Genomic DNA, 23,804 nt, shown 5'->3' with positions numbered 1-23,804 from the left:
TGGACCTAAGGACCCCATCCCCTGGGGCCCGGCCCTCTAAAAAACAAAATTGTGGGGGGGAGTGAGAGGGCACACGGCCCTCCTCCTCAGCTGATTTCAGCCCTGGGGACCCAATCTCTAGGGCCCGGCCTAAACATTTTATTTATTGGGTGGGGGGCTGCGCGCAAGGCCGATCTCAGCCCCAGGGCACCCAGAAAAAAATGGTTGGGTGCCACAGGGGGGGCCTGAAGGCCCCTCTTCCGGGAGCCAGCACTGCTGTCACAGAGAAGAAGCTTCTAAAGACACAGCTCCCTCTCTGTAAGAGCAACTGTTTCCCTGCTTGCATCTGTGCAGGCAGGAAAATGGAGGAAACCTACACTTCCAGCAAGCGAGAGCTGTTTGACAGCTCTCACTTCCTAGAGTATTTACTGTGACGTGGCTATAGCTGTGAAAGCTCCCGCCAAGTCAGAGCAAACAGATATGGCCCAGGGGTGGGAACCCCTGGACATAAGACTCTGCCCTGGGAGGTGGCGGTCACCAGGGCCATCTATGGTTCCCCGAGAAAGGGCTGCACAGCCCTCCTCCAACTTAAACAACCCCTGGGAGGTGGTGGTCCCCCTTTTCTTTTTTATCTTTTTTCCTGGGACTCAGCCTAGGATTAGTCCTTAGAACCACAACATTCTCTTTAAACTGCAAGAAAGGTTCCACTTTTTGTGGACGCTTGTATTTCACATACTCTTCAGGCTGATGTCAGAGCTAAGAGCAACGCCACCTTCAAAGTTAAGAATTTGATTGGTGACTTATGAATGGTTTTAAAAGGGCTTTTCATCAGGTGTGCCAATACTGTGTTAAGGTGCCAGGTTTGAGGAGGAGACTATTGGAGGAAATGCTCTGAATAGACCTTTAAATTGTTTAATGATTCTACAAGACTATAATGATGGAGATCGATATATGTGCCTGTAGCTAGAAATTGCAGCTAAGTGCACTTTAATAGAAGAGTGAACTAGGCCTGATATTGGGTGAATTTTTTACTTCTGGCACCATAATCTGTGTGTCTTTTCAGTGCGATCAGCTCTGACTCTCGCAAGAATATCTGCAGTCTTGAGAAATGTCTATATCTGTAAATTCATGATATTCAGGAGCCAGGCGGATAAGTGTAGGGAAGTCGGGTCCAGAAGCAGCACTTGATTGTGGCTCATCGATAACAAGTCCTTCCAAGGTTTTCCTCTGACAGTAGCAGTAGTTCCGAGAACCAGTGTTCTGTGGGCCAGCATGGAGAAATCAAAATCATGAAACACAGCTCTCTCTATTTCTCTGCAGAGTCTTGGTATGATAGGGATGGGGGAAAAGCATATGCAAAGATCCCTGACCATCTGATCAAAAACGCATTCCCCCACGGCCCTTCTTCAGGGAAACAGCATTTCCGATTCTCTCATGATGCAAAGAGATTCAGGATCAGTCTACCCCACTGTTGGGAGATCTTGCTAAGAATGGACTGTTTTAGCTTCACTTGTGGCAGCTGTTTTTATTCTGCTGAATGAAGTCGCTAAACTGTTGGTCATACCTAGCAGATGTTCCGCACATGATGTGATTTGATGCATCAGAGCCAATTTCCATACTATTGCTTCCTGTTTAGAAGAGATCTGGTGCCCACCTGTTTGTTCACGCAGTGCATACTGCTAATTTTTGTGCATGCATAATAGCACTGATGATCCTGTTTTCTCGGCAAGAAAGCTTGGAGGTCAACGAAAGTTGCTCTAAGCTCCAGAAAACTGCTATACATTTTCTTCTGACTCGTGGTCCGCTTTCTACTTATTTGGAGGTGCTGTAAATGCACCCACCCCCCCACTTTCCAGTGAAACGTTTGTGTTAATAACTTATTTGGGTATTTGGGATAAGAATGTAAGTCCTGCTGATAGATTGTTGGACTCTGACAACCAAAGTAGAGCCTTCATCATAGCTAGTGTGATGATGTCGTTGAATATGAATCTATTGCTTGTCCAACTCTTCTTGTAGAGGCCTCATTCTCAGATGGCCAAATGGCACTAGTAGGATGGGCGATGACATCATTCCTTGAAGTGACTTCAAAAGGTAAACTGAAGCAGGCTTTATTTTAGATAAGAAGTGTGCCAATATAATGATTCTTTACTGCCTGTCTTCTAATAAGAATGCCTTGTCTTGGGGTTGTAGTGAAGCCATTTTAGTGATGTTTGTGATCATGTTATTTTAGCAACTAGGCCTTCAGTCTGTGCCCTTTAGCCTAGTAACGGTTCATTTTATTTCATTTTATTCTTGATGTTTTATTTTCCTTGATCTTGCTGTCCTTTCGCTTAGGAAAGCACTTACTTTTCTTAGAACAACATTCTTCCACTCTGTGCTTTACTCAAGGCTGCATCAAAATAACGGTTGCCGGAACAAAGTGGTACAGCGTGTTGCTAACATTTCACAGAAACATACAGATTTTTACATGAGGACACTTTTCTCAGAACATTAGCTGTTTTTTTAATGAAAACATCTCTCTGTCCCCTGCGCATCACAGGAAGGCTCCAGCCAGATGACTGCTACCACATACTGTTTTACTTTGCTATAGCTACTTGCTCAGATTGCTGGTTCCCATGGCCTGTATAGGGAAGGTGTCTCAATAGACAGGCTTCTTCACTAATGTCATACCCAGGAATGGGGGATGATGTCTTTTCGGGGGTCCTGAAGGGTGGATTAGGGGTTATCCTGCTGTGCTCTCATAGAACATTAGTGGCGTAGGTAGGACTTACTCATCTTGCATAGTGGCAGTATGGTGGGACTTTTCTTGTCACCATTCTGCTTCTAGTTTTATCCTAATTATTGCAGTTCATTTGGTTTAATCTAGGAAGCAGATGATTCAGTAAATCTTATTGAACCATTCCCTGCTTCTATTTGTCTTCGCATGTGTGAGAGGAATGCAACTGAGAGGAAAGGATGAGATCTGATCCACCACGATTTCTCTGAGAAGTCACAATGTCATTGTAGGAGGCTGGCCTGGTTTGTAGTGGGTAGCAAGGGGTACTTACACTCTGCACCAGGTCCAGTTATCCCTTATTAGTGTAAAAGAGGTGTCTAGCAGCTTAGGCTGATAGAAAAGGTAGCTTAGCAGAGCAGCTTAGGCTGAACTAGGAGACGTGTGAAGCTCCTACTATACCACTGGTGTCATATGCACAATATCATAAGAAAACACAATACTCAGATAAACTAAAAATAAAGGTACTTTATTTTTATGACAATATGCCAAAGTATCTCAGTGAGTACCCTCAGTATGAGGATAGCAAATATACACAAAATATATGTACAAAATACCACAAATATGCAGTAATAGCAATAGAAAACAGTGCAAGCAATGTATAGTCACAATAGATTGCAATGGGAGCACATAGGTATAGGGGCAACACAAACCATACACTCTAGAAGTGGAATGCGAACCACGAATGGACCCCAAACTTATGTGAGCTTGTAGAGGGTCACTGGGACTGTAAGAAAACAGTGAGGGTTAGAAAAATAGCCCACCCCAAGACCCTGAAAAGTGGGTGCAAAGTGCACCTAAGTTCCCCAGAGATCACAGAAGTCGTGATAGGGGAATTCTGCAAGGAAGACCAACACCAGCAATGCAACAATAATGGATTTCCAGACGAGAGTACCTGTGGAACAAGGGGACCAAGTCCAAGAGTCACACTCAAGTCAGGAGTGGGCAGATGCCCAGGAAATGCCAGCTGTGGGTGCAAAGAAGCTGCCACCGGATGGTAGAAGCTGTGGATTCTGCAAGAACGAAGAGGGCTAGAAACTTCCCCTTTGGAGGATGGATGTCCCATGTCGTGAAGAAGCTTGCAGAGGTGTTTCCGTGCAGAAAGACCGCAAACAAGCCTTGCTAGCTGCAAGGGTCGCGGTTAGGGTTTTTGGATGCTGCTGTGGCCCAGGAGGGACCAGGATGTCGCCAATTGCGTGAGGAGACAGAGGGGGCGTCCAGCAAGACAAAGAGCCCACTCAGAAGCAAGCAGCACCCGCAGAAGTGCCGGAACAGGCACTACGAAGAACAGTGAACCGGAGCTCACCCGAAGTCACAAAAGAAGGTCCCACGACGCCGGAGGACAACTCAGGAGGTCGTGAACTGCAGGTTAGAGTGTCGGGGACCCAGGCTTGGCTGTGCACAAAGGAAATCCTGGAAGAGTGCACAGGAGCCGGAGCAGCTGCAAATCACGCGGTACCCAACAATGCAGTCTAGCGTGGGGAGGCAAGGACTTACCTCCACCAAACTTGGACTGAAGAGTCACTGGACTGTGGGAGTCACTTGGACAGAGTTGCTGAGTTCCAGGGACCACGCTCGTCGTGCTGAGAGGGGACCCAGGACCGGTGATGCAGTCTTTTGGTGCCTGCGGTTGCAGGGGGAAGATTCTGTCGACCCACGGGAGATTTCTTTGGAGCTTCTAGTGCAGAGAGGAGGCAGACTACCCCCACAGCATGCACCACCAGGAAAACAGTCGAGAAGGCCGCAGGATCAGCGATACAAGGTTGCAGTAGTCGTCTTTGCTACTTTGTTGCGGTTTTGCAGGCGTCCAGAGCAGTCAGCGGTCGATTCTTTGGCAGAAGGTGAAGAGAGAGATGCAGAGGAACTCTGATGAGCTCTTGCATTCGTTATCTTAAGAATTCCCCAAAGCAGAGACCCTAAATAGCCAGAAAAGGAGGTTTGGCTACTTAGGAAGGAGGATAGGCTAGCAACACAGGTAAGAGCCTATCAGAAGGAGTCTCTGACGTCACCTGCTGGCCCTGGCCACTCAGAGCAGTCCAGTGTGCCAGCAGCACCTCCGTTTCCAAGATGGCAGAGGTCTGGAGCACACTGGAGGAGCTCTGGGCACCTCCCAGGGGAGGTGCAGGTCAGGGGAGTGGTCACTCCCCTTTCCTTTGCCCAGTTTCGCGCCAGAGCAGGGCTGGGGGATCCCTGTAGACTGGCTTATGCAGAGATGGGCACCATCTGTGCCCATCAAAGCATTTCCAGAGGCTGGGGGAGGCTAATCCTCCCCAGCCCGGACACCTTTTTCCAAAGGGAGAGGGTGTAACACCCTCTCTCAGAGGAAGTCCTTAGTTCTGCCTTCCTGGGCCAAGCCTGGCTGGACCCCAGGAGGACAGAAACCTGTCTGAGGGGTTGGCAGCAGCAGCAGCTGCATTGAAACCCCGGGAAAGGTAGTTTGGCAGTACCCGGGTCTGTGCTAGAGACTCGGGGGATCATGGAATTGTCTCCCCAATGCCAGATTGGCATTGGGGTGACAATTCCATGATCTTAGACATGTTACATGGCCATGTTCGGAGTTACCATTGTGACGCTATACATATGTCGTGACATATGTATAGTGCACCCGTGTAATGGTGTCCCTGCACTCACAAAGTCCGGGGAATTTGCCCTGAACAATGTGGGGGCACCTTGGCTAGTGCCAGGGTGCCCACACACTAAGTTACTTAGCACCCAACCTTTACCAGGTAAAGGTTAGACATATGGGGGACTTATAAGTTACTTAAGTGCAGTGGTAAATGGCTGTGAAATAACTTGGACGTTAATTCACTCAGGCTGCAGTGGCAGGCCTGTGTAAGAATTGTCAGAGCTCCCTATGGGTGGCAAAAGAAATGCTGCAGTCCATAGGGATCTCCTGGAACCCCAATACCCTGGGTACCTCAGTACCATATACTAGGGAATTATAAGGGTGTTCCAGTATGCCAATGTAAATTGGTGAAATTGGTCACTAGCCTGTTAGTGACAATTTGGAAAGAAATGAGAGAGCATAACCCCTGAGGTTCTGGTTAGCAGAGCCTCAGTGAGACAGTTAGTCATCACACAGGTAACACATACAGGGCACACTTATGAGCACTGGGGCCCTGGCTGGCAGGGTCCCAGTGACACATACAACTAAAACAACATATATACAGTGAAAAATGGGGGTAACATGCCAGGCAAGATGGTACTTTCCTACAGTCATGTGCCCGGTTGCCACAAATCATCCCTGCTCTCGGGCATGGGTGAGGTGCTGCTAGCTAGCCGGACACGGATTAGGCCGAGAGTTGTCACATGGTGTGGGATCGTACTCAGCTCTCCACAATTCAGGTGATGCTGCCGCCCCATTCCAGCAGCCTCATTAGTACATTAGAGAGGCAAAGCAACATGCTGCATCTAGAATTGTTCCCAGGAAAACTAGGGGGATAGAGGTGTGACTTCTTATAGTTGACAGTTAAGCCCAAAGTTTGAAATAACTGTATGCAGGTCCTTGCAGCACTTGACGTTTGTTGGGCAGACAGAGCTTTTATGAGCCCATTGCTGAGGGACGGAAACACCTGGAAACCCCTTTAAAGTAAGTGGGCTGCCACTGGGGCTAGATACTTTATAACGTGTGAGGGGCTGATCTGAGACCAAAGTGAGGAATTTAAATGATAGTGAGTGCAGGCTCCCTGAAACTGCAAAATATGCGATGCTTGGGATGAATAGGGATATGAAAATAAGCATTCATGGGTCTAAGGTTGCCACGTAATCTCCATGTTTGAGGAGATGCAGGATGTCATGAAGGATTATCATATGAAAAGACTGTTTTTTCAGGAATTTGTAAAATCTTCTGCGATCCAAAATGGGCTGTCATTGCACGGTTTTCTTCTTTATTAGGATAAAGTGAGAGTAGAAATCCATTCCTTTTTAAGAATGTTGTACTTTCTCTATTCCACCTTTGCGAAGTATGGCTAATGTCTCTTTCAGAAGGAGATGTAGATGAGGTGAGGTAAGTGCGCTCCTTTTGGTCGAGTGGTTGTCGGAAACTGAATGAACTCTAAAGTATGGCCATATGCAATGAGATCCAAAATCCATCTCTCAGAGGTTATTTTCGGACACTGATGGAAAAATCTGGACAGTTTTGCTCCTACGGGTGGTGATCCATAAGGGGTGAAACCGGCACTGATGCGTTATCACTGTTTTCTGCCAGCATCTCCGGTCAGAGATGTTTACCTTTTCTTTGGTGGCTGTTTTCAGTCGGCTGCCACTAATAAATAAGCCTCCTGTTGGTATGGCAAGCCCAATATTTTGCTCTGCACTTCAGGTCTAAATGACGTGGCCTTCAGCCATCTTTGAAGCATAAGGACCTGCCAGCTCTATGAACCCTGTGGAGGACATATCAATACCGCAATCAATAATATCTGATGAGGTTCACTATCCCTCCTGCAAAATTTTCTTTCCCTCAACCTTTTTATCCTCTGGCAGAAGACCTACTTATGAAGAAATGTAAGACCACATCTGCCTGTCATACCTGCCTAATATTGCCAGATATTTGGCTACTCAAACTGTTGTTGCTGACATAGTTGATTTTCTTTTTTCCTATATTATCAAGGTGTCTGCATTCTTTGTCAGACATGGTCGATACTGGCGTAGAAGGATTCTTTGACCAGCGTTGCGCCACCTGCATTACCACACAATCTGGCCATGGGTGAACCAACTAGATATGATGACAAATCTTCAGGAGCCCTGTTTTCTTTTTTTTTTTTTAACAACTCTTCATAGGCCAGATTTGTCATGATCTTTATTCCTTCGTCCCATACATAATCCACTATTGGGATTGCTCTAACAACCATTTTTCTTGGGTTCCTTGAAGACATATAGGAAGCAATCTGATTGCCTGTTATTAATAATTGGAGAGGTTTAGCAGCTCTCTTCATAGGACTGGAAACCTCCAATATCCTCTGTGGGGAGTCCACAAGTTGCGCTGCAGGTGGAGAAGGTGCTGGAATGAGAATCATCCCATTTGTTGTGAAGAGACTGATTATCAGGGATCTCCTCCTCTGTCCACATCAGAGGAAGAGGGATCATCCAAAAGAGGCATAGCAATGCTAGACATCAGAGTCATTCTAGGAGTTGCAGGTGGTGAAATAGGGCAAGGGGAATAAGGTGTCAAGTTTGAGGTTGATGCATTGGAGATGCAGAATTCACAGGTTCAAGGAAGCACTAATAAAATTCCTGCTACAGGCCCTGAAGGTCATGAACTAGAGATGCAGGAATCTGAACCACGCCCTCTTGAGACAGAGGTCAAGGGAAGTGCGTTTGGGTCGTAAAAATTCTTGAGACGGTTTGTGTGTCATCGGGCAGGTGTAAATTGTAACTTTGGTGTTTTCTTTGTTGGTGGTCTTACTGTTTACAATGGTGCCCTTGTCAACGGTGGCGTCATTGTCGATGGTCTCCTTGACTAAGTGTTTGTCGTCATAATTGTCATTAACAGTGTCGGTAGGGCTGCCTTCCACTGGGTTGTCATTGTCAACAGTGTTTTCGAAGTGGCTGCTGTCGCAGTCGTCGTCGACAATGTTGTAGTTGCTGGAGAAGCTGTTATCGTTGATATCTTTGCAGCCAGCTTGGATTTTATGTGGAGGACTTTTCAGGATGTACAGTGAGTTTCAAAAAGGGAGTGGTAGGCTCTGACCGTAATGCCTCTGAAGAAGCTTTTTCCTTTCTTTCTTTCTTTGTGAAAAAGGTAATTTGAATACTCATAATAAGACTTAACAGCTTTTGTATTTGCCTCCAGTGACCCCTGGCGTGACCTCTGCCTCTTTCTTTATCTTTCCTATGAGGGAGTGAAATAATCACGGTCTTCCTCCTAAGAAATAGCAGACTATCATTTTGCAAGCATAATGAAAGCCTTATCTCTCTATCCTTGAGAGTTTTTGATGAAAAGGTGCAATGTGTTTTACAGTCCTTTACCTTGTGGGAAGGATGAAGATAGTAGATTTGTGGGAACGATGAAGATAGTAGATACACTCTTTCGGAGGATCTTCAGAATGAAGCCTCTTCTTTTCACAGGTTTCACAAGGTCTGAAAAGTCCTTTCCTAAATGGTTTTGACATTTTATTGCAAGGCTCTAGAAAATGGAATAGTAGAAATGAGCAAAACTAAGCAAAAATGTGAAGAACTGAGCAGAGCTTACGGAGACTCTTCATAAGATGTGCAGTAGAAAATCTGAGGGCAGATGCCTCTGTAAGGAGTTTTCTAGAGGGTGCTGTCACCTGGTTGGCTGGAGCTTAGTTCTTTATAAATGATGCGGTACGTTAATGTAAGTAATATCTTCTAGCTATTATAAGCTATATGTATGGGTCTAATCCTTTTAAAAGGTGGCACGGGACTTCCACCTTGACAGGGAATGATTTAAGCATGTGCATCTATGAAAGATACAATACTGGAGAATCAGAGGTTAGATAATCGCACATGTTTCAGGCAAGAATAGATAGTGCTGGTTACTCAAGTTAGATCACTACATAGTGGCCAGGGCACCCATAAGGACACACACTCCTGCACTGGACATGCTATTCCTTCCTGCCTTCTTGAATCACCTCTTCAGGACGCCTACCCCCCAGGCATCCGCAGCTAAGGGCATCAGAACTCGTTCTGTTTGGGACCTGTTAAAGGTGGACCCAGACAAGAGTGTCACTGGAATAACTGGAGCCAGGTAACAGCATGGGCCAGAACACCTGCCTCACAGTGATGTAGAAGAAAAAATATAATCAAGTGACTCACCCAGTACCTCCCAGTCTCCATCCTCACAATCACACCCAGACCTAGACTACAAAATCTCTCAAGTAGCATCCTCTCAACACATTCACTAAACCTCATACATATCCCGCTAACCAGCACTCACCTTCAAACTCAAACACAAGCACCACTTCATACTCATCTGTCCATGTTTTTCAGTAGCCCACGCTCCAGATACTGCAGACTGCATCCCCTATCACACCCTTGAAGCACACTTAATCACAGAAACATGGCTCATCCTCACATCCTAGAATTCCTGCTTCCCATAGGCTATAATGTTCAGTGTGTGGCCCATGCTCATAAGTAGAGAGAAGCCCTTGTCATCAATCATAAGCCCTCCGGCACTATATCAGACAAGCAAGCAACACTCCGCTCTTTGGAGATCCTCAAGCCACTTCCCACTCTCTACAAAAAAAGCCCTCCACCTTTGGTCTACAAGCCTCCTGGGCACAAAGACTTCATAGATTAATTTTCAGAACTCCTCACCACCTAATCCACCAAACACAACCACAGTGCCATCCTATGTGACTTCAACTTTCCAGAAAACTCGAGCATGAGTTACTGAACATCATCAATGCAATCAATGTAGTACAGCATATCACCCAATCAACACACTTTAAATGAATATTCCTGGATCTCCACTTCGTCACATCACCAACCATCCAATATAAGCTTCTCATACCGCCCTGAATTGGACAGACCACTTTGCTATCCCTATCACTTTAGTTTCTGACCATACACATCATACTATAATTGAACAAACTTCAGATCCCATAATGACTTCCAATTAGGCAACCTAAATTTCAAACTCACCTATTGCCATGTCAACTCCACATCCGACATCAAAGAACAAGTTACTTATTATTGTAACACCTTATCTTGTAGAGACTATCTAGCCTTAGATTTCTTACCTTAGAATTATCTCCAGGTGTCAAACTGGATCTAGAATTTGTTTGTGAGCGTACTGTGCACCGGTAAATGGCACTGTTCAGCTCTGGGTGGCGTCATTGAAGTTGGCCATGCTGGAGAAGACATGGGAGGTGCCTATAGAGGCGCCACCCCTGTACACTGACGGCAGTGTCTTTTCACAACTTTCCATGCCAAGAGCACTGAGTCAAAAAGTACACAGACCACAGGTTTTGAAAACTACGGCCCTGAAAGGGCAAGCCCTGTATCTAGAAATCTGTTCGCAGAGTGGGGAGAATGGGTGGCTCGGTATGGATTCTGAAGATAGGGCCTCTACCAGATAAGGCGCTACCAAAGGTAAATAACTTGTTCCTCTGATAGCAACTTCTAGCAACAGAATCCTTATCTTAGAATAGATACCCACCAATATCTCCCAGGAGGTGGCCTTGCAAAACAATTTTACACCAAAAAGTCCTGGAGGACCAAATGAGAAAAGTGACCATCCCTGTGAACCTAACAGTCCAGACAATAGTGCCTGCTGAACATGTGCAGAGAGGCTCACAATGCTGCCTGACAGATGTCAAGGACCGGAACTACACAGGCCAATGCAGGGGTCGTAGCATTGGCTCTGGTGGAATGAGCATGCAAGCCCACAGGGGGTTGCTTCAAGACCAGTGCATAGCAGTTTTAATACAGAGCACGATCCACCTGGAGTTGGTTCAGTTCTGCACCATCTTTCCTTTCTTCAGTTTGACATACCGCACAAAAAGCTGGTCATCCACCTGGAACTCTTTTGTACGGTCAAGGTAGAACGACAGTTCTCTTTTTGGGTGCAGACAGTGGAGTCCCTCCTTTTCTTTGAAGGCATGTGGCAGAGCAACAAAAGTAGGCAGGGTGATGGACTGGCCTACATAAAAGGGAGTGACGATTATCAGTACAAAAGAATCTTTAGTTCGCAGAATCAGCCAATCCGGGTAGAAGTTCAGGTAAGAAGGCTTGGATGATGAAGCCTGAAACTCATTGAGCGTCCTGGCATGTTATTGCTGCCAGTATGGCCATTTTGATGGTAAGGAGTCTGAGAGGAAAGTTGTTCAAGGGCTCAAAGGAAGCACACATCAGGAACGTCAGGCCTAGATTAAGGTACCACTGAGACACGATAAAAGGAGAATGAGGAAACATATGTTGCAAACCTTTCAAAAACCCAGGTACAATAAGGGATTTGAAAAGGGATGGCAGGTCAGGCAACTGCAGATAAAGCAGAAAGGTAGCCCTTTAGGATGCCCAGAGCAGAGCCCTGCTGGTCAAGGAAAAGATAACAAAAAAACGAGAAAGGGGGAGCAGAGAGAGAGAATCAACCTGTTTCTCTGCACACCAGGCCACAAACCTGCACCAACGGCAGGCGTATACAGTCTTGGTAGAGGGACGCCTGGCTGCCAAGATAACATCACAGACTTTGGGCATGAGGTTGAACACAGTCAACTGTTGCAGCTCAACCTCCATGCATAAAGGTGGAGCACTGATAGGTTCAGGTGGAGAACCCTCCCCTGCTGTAGCAAAAGAAGATCCTCCCAAAGGGGCGGCCTGATTGAGGACTGATGGGCATGCCTAACAGCTCCAGATATCAAACTCTCTGTACTCCATTCGGAGCCACAAGAATGAGTTGGTCACGGTCGTTCCTGATCTTCTTGAAAACTTTGGGAAGGAGTGGTATGGGCGGAAAGGCGTTCAAGCGAAAGCCATCTTTTAAACTCCAGCATGCATAACTGCTGACATTGAGTATTGGCGAACAGGATACCCGCGGCTCTCCCCACTGGAGACCTTGTATCACCTCCGGCTGGAAATGTCACTAGTGATCCACTAGGCATCTTCAGCTGATTTTGTCTGTCCTGGTGTTCAGGGAGCCCGGCAGGTGTTTTAATCACCAGGGATATGTCATGATGTATAAGCCATGTCCAGAGACCCAGGGTCGCTTGACAAAGGACCCACAACCCCACCTCCCCTGTTTGTTGCAGTACTGCAGTGGTGTTGTCCATGAACACCTGCACTAGCCTTTCCTTGATGGAGGGTAGAAAGGTTTTCAATGCCAGTCACATAGCTCAGAGCTCTAGCAGACTGATGTGGAGTCCGGATTCTGCAGAAGTCCAGAGGCCTCAGATCTCCACCTCTCCTAGATAGCTGTCCCATCGTAGGAGTGACGCATCTGTAACTACTGTCAGATCTGGTTGGGTTAGGGAGAAGGGTCTTCCACTGACCTAATCACAGTTTGTTAGCCACCTCTGCAGATCCTTTGCAGTTCCCTAAAAGATCTGGACCATGTTGGAGAGATTCCCCTGATGCTGCGCCTACTGGAAATGCAAAGCCCAAGTATACCAGTGGCATGTGTCACAAGCAGGATGCAGGACACCATGAGGGCCAGCAGCCTCAGAGTCAGTCTTACCGTAATCCAAGATAACGGCTGAAACATTGGTATCATAGACTGAATAACCTAGACCTGCAGTTCGGGAGGACAGGCCTGAAACTGCACTGTGTCCAGAACCGCTCCAATGAAATGGAGCAGCTGAGAGGGAGCCAGGTGTGACTTTAGCATATTTACAATAAACCGCAGCAAGTGCAGGAGGTCCACTGTAATCTGGAGGTAGGAGATGACAGTCTGGGGGAAGCCTGGCTTCAACAGCTACTCTTCGAGATAGGGGGACACTGGAACCTCAATCTCTGCAGATGAACTGCAACCACCGCCACCATCTTGATGAACACCCTAGAGGTGCTGGTAAGGCCAAAAGGGAGCACAGCGAACTGAAAGTGCTAGTGGCCCACCATGAACCGCAGGTAACGCTTGTGGGCAGGCTGAACAGGAATATGACAGTAAGTGTTCTGCCAGTCCAACACTATCACCCAGTGTCCCGGGTCCAAGAAAGGCAGTACTTGAGCAAGGTGAGCATTTTGAACTTCTTCTTGAAGAAGGAATTGAGAAGATGCAGGTCTAAGATAGGATTAAGGCCTCTGTCCTTCCTGGGCACCAGAAATAAGCAGGGATAGCAACCACGACCTACTTCTGGCGTCCGCACGCTTTCTAAGGCTCCCTTGGCCAAGACAGATGTCACTTACTGGCAAAGAAGGGATAGAGTGTCCTCCATCAGCCTGCCATACGTGCATGGCAATAGAGGGGGTAGACACAAAGGGAAGAGAGTATTCCCTCAGGACAATTTGGAGAACCCATTGGTCGGATGTGATAGACCACCAGTGGGGCAGATAAAGGCATATCCTGCCTCCAAGTGGGTGCCCATGATGGTAAGGGGGCAGACTATAAGGGTGTAGCTGCCTTCGAGGTATTGTGCCCATAGCCATGCAAAAGTATGGGAATCTAGTGCGCCATGGTGGCTGAGAAGGTAGAGATGCAGCTGGAAGCCATGCTATCTTCAAAGTGCTCCAGCGCTGAATATGCCTGGTCTCCAAAGAGACGGGAACCTTCAAAAGCCATGTCCATAAGCAATGCTTGGACATCCCCAGTAAAGTCAGTGGTCTTCAGCCAGACATGGCACCATAAGGCCACCATCGACAAAACCGCTCTGCCCAGCAAGTCTGTGGTATCCATGGTCTGCATCTCTCCTCAGCAACAGCCTTGGACAGTACGACCCGGGCCTTCTCTGGAACCGTTGGCAGCACCTGCAGAATCGCATCCCACAAAGCAGGGGAGTAGCAGGCCAAAAGGCATGCAGTGTTCACTGACTGCAGTGCCAGACTGGTGGAAGAAAACATCTTCTTCCTTAACGTATCCAAACTCTTGGATTCTTTATATGGTGATGTGGTAGGGAATGCACCAGGACTGCCAGGCTCACCGGAGTAGGGTGTTGTGTGAGAAAGTTGGGGTCTCCTGGGGCTCGGAGGTGGTGGCGGACAATCGTCCTGTTCGAAAGAGCCCTGATGGTGGGCTTCGACCAGGTCCCAAGCAGGATGTCTGTAAGGGCTTCTTTAAGAGGGAGGAACAAATCTGAGGGGGTCACTTCCGACTGAAGCACCCCTATCAATATGGTCATCTTGACTGACACACTGTCCAGGATCTCATCTGTACTTCTCACAATTATTGCAAATGACGCTCCCTCCTCCACAGCCACAGTAGGGGGGGAAAAGCATGCCAGTATTTGGAGCGGTGTCCAGTCCAGTGGCTTCTGCCAAATCCCCACGCTAGTTCGATGTTTGGGTTAAAAGGCTGGTATTCTTCAGGGTCCAGTGACCCCTCACAGCCCTCCCAGAGTCTCTAGTCCATAAAAATAGGACTCAGGCTCTGGTCTGGAAGACATGCCTCCAGTCCGTGGTGGAGTCGGCATTGGGCGACACCCTTCCAGCTCCATATTCGAATCAGGGATCAGAATGGGGCTGGCACTGCTGGTGGGCATGGGTATCATCAGCACTGGGGAAGGCAGAGATGATACGACCAGTGCCAGTCTGGATTCAGCCATTCATCCACGAAGCCCAACTAGTGCTGAAACCGCTGGCATGGATCCAGTAGGGGACCCTCCTGCACCCGCGGGTCCGCGAAGGTGCGCCAGCAGAAGCAGACCACTCAACTAAGATGTGCATGGTCTCACAAAACCCCTGAAGTTGAGCAGTGGTTGCTCTGACTCCTGGAAACTCATGGAGGCGCTGAGACAGCCCAGGCTCAACCATGAAGCCAGGCCTTGAATGCAGACACTCCCTATCTCATACGCCAACGGATGAGGTGAAGTTGAAGACTTCTTCGACCTCTTGTTCTTCTAGCAGGACTTACCAGAATGACCAGTGGTCTGAGTGTGACAAAGACCTTGGACTCCATGATTGCTCCCTTCCTCGCGATCAAGATTGTTGCATCATTGCACATTGAGCCACCAGGTGATTGAGGGATTGCTCCCCCAAGGCCTTTGAGTTCATGACGCTGACATTTTAGCAGGCCTTCGTATCGTGGTCGTGCTCAAGGCACGAAAGGCATGCCAGGTGTGGGTCCATCACTAACATCAAGCAGAGACAGGTGCCACAGGGCTTGATACTAGCCTTCTGGGAAGACATTCCAGGAGAAGTTTCTCACAAAAAAAAAAAATCTTTGATGAAAGATGAAAAAAGGTTAGCTGTCTCCGGATCTGCGCTGACTGGCACAGAAAGAAAATAACTGATGTCAGTGAGAGATATGAACAGGGATGGCTTGGTTGGGAGGCAGAAGAATGCTTAAAAGGAAGAAACGTACCCCTTTATAGTGCCTACTAAACAGTGCTGCTGGTTCAGTGAGAGTGTGTACTGAAGAGCCTCCAAGAGAAGAGACTTTAAAGGGTCCACGGCACGTCCTGAGCTTCAAGCAACAAACCTATTTCACCATCCAGAATAGATCATCTTGGTGAAGGAGCAACAGGCGTAAAAGGATATCAACCATCTCCAGTGGAAACTGCAAGAAGATCATTTGCTGCCACTTAATCCCTAAGCATGAATACTGAGGCTCTGGAGAAAGTGGAGCAGTACCTACTTATTCAACTCAGAGTCCACCCTGAGAAGTAGACCGAGTTGGGTGGACAAACGGAAAGGTCCAGGAGAGCTGCATACCACACCCTTCTTATAAGGTCTAGGGTGACAAAGATGGCTTGGGACCCGGTTCTGGGGAATCTTCCTCAGAAACTGAGTAATCAAAGAGCAGGAGGAACCGTGTAGTGTAGTGGACTAAAAAGTTCCATATCAATCAAAATGTGTCCCCCAGGCTCCTTACAGCGGATGCTGGGAAACATAGAACTGTCAACCCTGGGCATTACTGTGAGCATCAAAGATGGCCATCTGAGGCTGTCCCACAGGGCAAACGTACTGCACCACCTCTGGGTGTAGACTGTAGATGTAATAGTCAGCAAGAAGATGTAGGCTCAGGCTATCAGCTCTGATGTGCAGAGATCTGGCCAGATGGTAAAGGTAAGAACCCACTCCTTCCTGCTTGTTGGTGTATCATGTCATGGTAGAGCTGTCCAGTAAAATCGGAGCAGACCCCTGCAAAGCAGAGGAGGGGTTTGAGTGCCAGATGAACTGCCCTCAGTTTGAGCAGGTCAATCTGCAGAACCTACTCTGTGGTGAGCAAACACGTTGGATCTCCAGTTCGTCCAAATGAGCACCCCTCCCCAACGGTAGAGGCATCAACCAATCAGTTTTTACAAAGCGCAACTACTTACCCATGAGGGTCTCAAGGCGCTGGTGGTGGGTCTAGGCCTCATTCGAAGAGCCATGTTTTGAGGTTCTTCCTGAAAATCGTGAGTGATGGGCATTGTCTGAGGTGTGTGGGCTGGTTGTTCCAGCTCTTTGCTGCAAGATATGCAAGATCTTCCTCCGATGGTGGTTTTCCGGATGCGTCGGATGGTAACTAGCGCCGGCTGGGCTGAGCTGAGGAGTCTGGTGGGGTTATAGAAAGAGATGCAATGGTTCAGGTTGGCCAGTCCAATGTTGTGAAGGGGCCTGTAGGTGTGGGTGAGTAGCTTGGTGTTGATTTGCTTCTCTACTGAGAGCCAATGGAGGGTCCTCAGGTTTTGGGAGACGTATTTCTGGTGGCGGAGGTTCAGGACGAGTCCGGCAGTGGCGTTTTGGATAAGTTGTAGTTTCCTGGTGTTCTTTGTTGTGGTGCAGACGTAGAGTGCGTTGGCGTAGTCGAGCTCGCGTGACTAGGGCGTGGGTGATTATTTTGCGGCAGTTGCCAGTATCCATTTGAAGATTTTTCTGAGTTAGCAGAGGGTGTGCCAGCAGGAAGAGGTGAATGTGTTTACCTGTTGCGTCATTGATAGGGAAGAGTCGAGGATGATTCCTAGGTTCCAGGTGTGGTCAGTCAGAGTAGGTGGTGCGTTGAGCGATGTCAGCCACCAGGAGTCACTCCAGGCTAAGGTGGAGTTTCCAAAGATTATGAGCTCAGCCTTGTCTGAGCTGAGCTTGAGGCAGCTCTCCCTCATCAGGCAGCGACAGCTTTCATCCCGGTGTAAAAGTCCTCTTAGCTTTGTATGGGTTTACAGTGAGGGATATGATGAGTTGTGTGTCACCGGCGTCTCACATGATGTTCATTTTGTGTTCTCCGAAGATGGCTGCAAGCAAGGCCATGTATATGGTGAAGAGCGTTGGGCTCGGGGAGGATCCCTCACGGACTCCGCAGCTGACTTCTATTGGTTTGGATATGAAAGGGTGGGAGCCTGGCTCTCTGTTCTTCCGGTGAGGAAGGAGTGGATTAATTGCAATGCTTTTTTGCGGATTCCTGCGTTGTGGAGTCTGGTGCATAATGTGCTGTGGGAGACAGTGGCGAAGGCTCATGAGAGGTCGAGGAGTAGGAGTGCTGCGGTGTATCAGCAGTCAAAGAGTGTGCGGATATCGTCGGTGGCTGCAAGAAGGGCTGTCTCCGTGCTGTGGTTGCTGTGGAATCCAGACTGAAAAGTGTCCAAAGAGTTGTTGCCCTCGAGGAATTGTCACAGATGTGAGTTTATGGTTTTTTTACGAGATTTTGGCTGGGTAGGGTAGCAAGATGGGTCGGAAATTCTTGAGCTTTGATGGGTTGGCTGTGGGTTTCTTCAGGAGGGGGTGACTTCAGCATGTTTCAAATCTTCGGGGAAGGTGGCTATTTTGATGGAGCAGCTCAGTGTCTTGTGGGGTTCGGGGGCGATGAATGCACGGACTGTTGTAGATGTGGCGAGGATAGGGGTCTGTTGGAGCTTGGAGTTCCGGAGTGAACGCTGTTCATGATGATTTCGGTCTCTTCTGTGGTGAGAGTGAACTGGCTGTGGACGGTTTGGGTGGGTCATGGGGGGCTGGGTCACTCGTAGGTTCCAACGCTGGGCAGGCTCAGTGGGAGAAAGATGTCATAAATCTCCTTAATCTGGTGGTGGAAGAAAGTGGCCAGTTTGTCGCAGAAGTCTTGTGACCGGGGGATGTTAGTGGCCTTAGTCTCTTGTGTTGTGCTGGGATGTGTTGATGCGTTCACTGAGTGCTGGTTTTTATTTTGCGTTCTTCATGCGTTGGTGATGTGTAGCAATGGCAGCACTGAAGGAGGCATGGTCTTTGCTGGTTTTGCTGCTTCTCCTTTTCTTCTCTAGGTGCCTACAGGTGCGTTTGGACTCTTGGAGTTCGGTGGAGAACCAACTGGCTTTTTTGGGACAAGCTTGACCGAAGTTGACAGGGGGTTTAGGAGCTGGCGCATTTGGTGCATCCATCAGCACTGTGGCCAAGTCTTGTGGAAGACTGAAGGACATATCTTTGGGTACATGCTCCTCTACTGACTACCAAGTCAGGTCCACCTCAGTGTCCTGGGACATCAACATGGTGTCCGCCAGTACTCCCTGGTGCTGGATCCACTAACTGCAGAGGCACCACCACAGAGCCCTCATGTTTCAATGCACTGCACTCTCATCATACCACATCTAAAGGAGCTCACTGGCTCCCCATTCACAAACTAGCACAATTCAAACTCCTCACCTACACTTTCAAGGCACTAGGTAACACTGGCCCAGCATACCTCAACAATCGGATCTGCTTCACAGACCTTCCAGATGGCTCAGTCGTCCAGACTCCTACCTGCATAATTCTATTTATACAGAAAAACAGATCTGGCGGTCAAGCTTTCTCATACATGGCTTTTAAAGCATGGAACGGCCTACTGCTACAAACAAGGGCCTCCTCTTCACTTCTTGGATTCCACAAGAAGCTGAACACCTATTTTTTCAATTAGTCCCACTATGCCCCAGTGTTCATAGACTCACACCTGCTCAGTGCCAGGATACCCTCCCGGGTGATGGTTCACTCTACAAATCTACATGACATAACATTTGTGACCAGGAGGATGCAGGCAGACAGTACTCCTAGTAGGAGAACAATCAGGATTGGAATCTAAGCTTCCTCCAGAAACATAATAATCATAACCCGAATGTCTAGGATTCTCTGCAGAGCGAAGGCTCAAAGTAATCTCATGTGTGGTAGTGTCCTATTGTAGGAAGCTGGCCTGGTGTGTGTTGGGTACCTAAGGTACTTACACCAGGTCCAGCTATCCCCTCTTAGTGAAGTGTAGGCAGTGTCTAGAAGTCAGGCTCTCTAGCGGTAGCTATAGATGAGCAGCCAAGGCTTATCTAGGAGACATGCAAATCTCATGCAATACCACTATAGTCACACAGCACTTACACACACAAAAGAAAACACTTGGTTGTACAAAAATAAAAAGGTACATTATTTTTGCCACAAATCACCACAAAATACTAGAAGGGTAACCCACCATTAGAAGGTAAGTAATACACTAAGTATATACACTAGCAACCAGAAATAGGCATAGAAAAGATTAGAAAACAGTGCAAATAGAAATAACCATTAGTGTCCCTAGAAGGAGCACAAACCATATACTAAAAAAATGGAATGTGAATAAGGTACTCCCACCTAGGTAAATAAAATGTGAATGAGCTCGGAGTTCTAGAAAACCACAGTGGTAAGTAACAAAGTAACCCCCAGCGACCAAAAACAAAACACTGGATTTTCCCCAAACCACCCAAAAGGAGGGAAAGAAGAAAAAGAAGACACCAAGACAAGACTGCAAGAAACCCAGTGGTGGATTCCTGAAGAAAGAAGACCTGTGGAGAGGTGGTACCATGTCCAAGAGTCACAGTGGAGTTCAGGAGGAGTAGGAGCTACTACCGACCCAGCTGTAGATGCAGGAGTTGGTCGACTGTGATGAAGAACAGGTCAGCACTGCAGCCCTAGAGCCAGGGAAGAATTCCTGATAGATGCAGATGATGTCCCACACTGGAAGGAAGATTGCAGACAGGTGTTGGTGCAGGAATTCCACCAACAAGCCTTGGGAAAGAGAAACTCGCGGTTAGGGGAAAAGTGGTGCTGTCAGAGTCCAGCAAGGCCCAGGAGGACTCAACCCAGGAGGGGGAGTCACAGGGGACCTTCAGCATCACAGAGAATCCACAGGAGCAGCGGCAGCACCCACAGGAGTCCCATAGGACGGTGACACAGGAGTTGCAGATGAAGCACATGCAGCACTACGAAAGAGGATCCCATGCCGCAGGAGAATCACGGAGAAGGCTGAGCTTTGCAGGATGGAGTTCTGGGGGCTGGAGCTCCATGTCACCTGAAGATCTCTTGGAAGAGATGCACACAAGCCTTGGCAACTGCAAGAGACACAGGGCACCGTGGTACTGTCCTGCGTGGGAAGGCAAGGGCTTACCTTCACCAAAGTTCGACGGCTGGCAGAGAGGGCCAACAAGACTACTCCCGACCACCACCTGTGATTCAGGATACACACAGCTCAAGATGAGGGGAGATCCACGCAGCCAGTCATTGCTTGTTGTAGGTGCCTGCGGTTCCAGAGGAGTGACTTTCACTCCAAGGGAGATTCCTTCTTCCTGTGCTGGCTGAAGAGTTGCAATCTTCTGAGGATGCACAGCCGGGGAAATGTTGCAAAGCTGGCAGGAGACGGGAAACCAAAGCTACAGAAGAGTCTTCTTCATTGTAGCAGCATTGTCGGCTCATGGAGGGTCCAGTCGCGGTTCAGTGGCCAGAAGTCAAAGTGGAGGTTGCAGAGGAGCCCTGCTGAAATCTTGCAAACCGAATCTGAAGACCCACCCAAGAGAGAGACCTTAAATAGCCCTGAAAGAGGGATTGGTCACCTAACCAGGTAAGCACGTATCAGGAGTGGGCTCTGACATCACCTGCCTGGCCTGGCCTATCAGATGCTCTCAGAGCTCCCTGCCAACCTTGGAAACAAGATGGCAGAACCATGGGACCCCCCTGGAGGAGCTCTGGGCACAACCCCTGCGGTGGTGATGGATAGGGGAGTAGTCACTCCCCTTTCTGTAGTCCAGTTTCGCGCCAGAGCAGGGACTGGGGGTCCCTGAAAGGTGTGGACTGGTTTATGCATGGAGGGCACCAACTGTTCGCTTCAAAGCAAACCAGTGGCTTGCAGAGGCTACCTCTCCCAAGCCAGTCACACCTATTTCCGAATGGAGAGGGTGTTACCTCCCTCTCCCAAAGGAAATCCTTTGTTCTGTCTTCTTGGGAGTGATCAGATCAAGCAGCAGGAGAGCAGAAACCTGTCTGAGAGGTGGCAGCAGCTGGGCTGCCCGGAAAACCCTGTAAGACTGGTGGTAGCAATGAGGGGGTCCTCTAAGGAGCCCCCAGCTTGCATGGAATCATACTTCCAATACTTGCAACAGTATTGGGGTATGATTCTAACATGTTTGATACCAAACATGCCCAAGTTTGGAGCTACCATTATGTAGCTGGACATAGGTAGTGACCTATGGCTAGTACACATGTAAAATGGCATCCCTGCACTCAGAAAGTCCAGGAAAATGGATCGGGAGTTTGTGGGGCACCTCTGCTAATGCAGGGGTGCCCTCACACACAGGTACCTGCACCCTGGGCTGAGAGGGCCTACCACATGGGGTGATTTATAGTGACCTGGTGTAGTGACTTGTAAGGAAAATGGGTACATGCACCCGTTTCATGCAGGCTGCAATGGCAGGCTTGCAGAACCCTTTGCATGGGCTCCCCTTGGGTGGCAGAATAACTGCTGCAGCCCATAGGGATCCCCTGGAACCATAATGCCCAGGGTTCCTAGGTACCATATATTAGAGACTAACATGGGGGGACAAGTATGCCAATTGGTGGAAGAAAAAGGTACAATTTAGAGAAGAGAGCAAAACTACTGGGGTCCTGGTTAGCAGGATCCCAGTAGATACTGTCAAACATACTGACAATAGGCAGAAAATGGGAGTAACCATGCCAAGAAAGAGGGTACTTTCCTACACTTATGAACTGGAGCTGTAAAGAGGGCTCTAGGTAAGAGTTGGGTAGGTTGATGAAAAAGCCCAGGTCAAACAGCCATGGATGCGGTTGCCTACAAGTGTTGTAACACCATGTGTGCCAAACCAGCTTTGAGCAGTCAGTCAGTCATTCAGGTATGGGAACAAAGAGGTGGCTGAACTTCTGAGATGGAGTGCAACCACTGCCATTACCTTTGTGAAAAATGGAGTTGTGAAATTTTCGTCTGAACAAAAAGACCGCAAAGTGGTAGTGAGTGGAGTCTACGTAACTCCTGATGTGCGACTGCGGGATATGTATCTGAAATTATGCGGCCTTTCGAATGAAGGATGCCACACCATGCTGCCTTTTGCTTCCAGCACCAGAAGAACCCCAGCTATGAAACAATCTTGCACTTTTTCTTGACCAGGGCAAAATTCAAGAACCTAAGGTCTACGACTGGACAAAGACCACCGTCATTTTTAGGTACCAGGAATTAGAGAGAAGCACTCATGTGCAATTTGCTGCTGCAGCCCTAATACTACCACTCCTTTCTGTAGAACAGCTGCTACTTCCTGCTACAGCTTCCAAAGAGCAATTGGGGAGAGGGGGCGGGGGCTGCTAATGTAACGGTAGGGCATAAATCTTTAAATCTTTTCTACAATCAAAGATTCACTGTCCTAATGTCAGCCTTCCAGGCCTCCAGAAAGGAGGACACCAGCCCTTACTTCAGCAAAGTGGTCTTCAAAATGGTGAGAAAGGTTTGAGACCACCATCTCTGCTAAATATCCCATAGAGCCAGTTTTTTATTTTTGTTTACAGTCTGGACAAGATATTAGGAAAACCCTCCGACTTTGCTAAGTTCACAAGAAGGTCTGAACAACCAAGCTTTCTGGAGAAGGGTGGACGGACAAGAATGGGTCCCCCTCCGGCCAGCCTGCAACACCTACCAATGAATCTATTAGTGCAGTAGCAGCTGTGGGGTTTTCCATGCAGCCATAACTGGGTTCATACATGTCTTGTTAAGGGCAGAAATTGCTCACAGGTGGCAGAAGCCGCTTGTATAACCTCTGTTCTGTCTCTACAGAAGTTAGAGGAAGCTCAAGGGTAATCAGCAGCCTTCCTCAAAACAGCATGAAATGACCCTGCATCTTTTCTCCTTAATAATTCATTTAGTTTCTCTCCTGGCTAGCTGACATAGCCATGGCTTAGGTAAGGGCTGTTAGGAGGTGAAGGGGCTAGAGTCCCCATGGGAGCTGACGTTGGCGGTGCTCGGGATGGAATTACCATCAGAAGTAGGTCAAGTGCCGAAGGCATTAGCACCAGGAAGCTTCCCAACCACTATAGAAGCATTCCATGTGGAACCAAGGGGACAGATGACACAGAGAGATGATCAGCTGGTAGGAAACTGAAAGAAGTCCCAAAAAGTCTCATTGGGGGGCTTGAGACACATCCTCTAAAAAGCTAAATGTTACTGAAGGAAATTTTGGAGGTGATTTCTTGGCCCACTGCCTAAGGCCTCCTTGGCTGCAATTTAGCGGGAACTTGGATTATTGGGTTAATCCTGGTGAGGTTCAAAACTTTCTTGTGG

The 23,804-nt window shown here is 48.1% G+C and overlaps 1 protein-coding gene across 4 annotated transcripts in view; it reads right to left on the bottom strand.

Moving 5' to 3' along the window:
• GABPB1 (GA binding protein transcription factor subunit beta 1) overlaps positions 1 to 23,804 on the bottom strand; it is a 368,057-nt gene that overhangs the window by 185,289 nt on the left and 158,964 nt on the right. The gene's annotated exons all lie outside the window — the stretch shown is intronic.

This window comes from Pleurodeles waltl, chromosome 3_1, assembly GCF_031143425.1.
Source record: "Pleurodeles waltl isolate 20211129_DDA chromosome 3_1, aPleWal1.hap1.20221129, whole genome shotgun sequence".
Classification (NCBI taxonomy): domain Eukaryota; kingdom Metazoa; phylum Chordata; class Amphibia; order Caudata; family Salamandridae; genus Pleurodeles; species Pleurodeles waltl.
The sequence above is the reverse complement of the archived record's forward strand: the minus strand, read 5'-3'. Positions and strand labels throughout refer to the sequence as shown.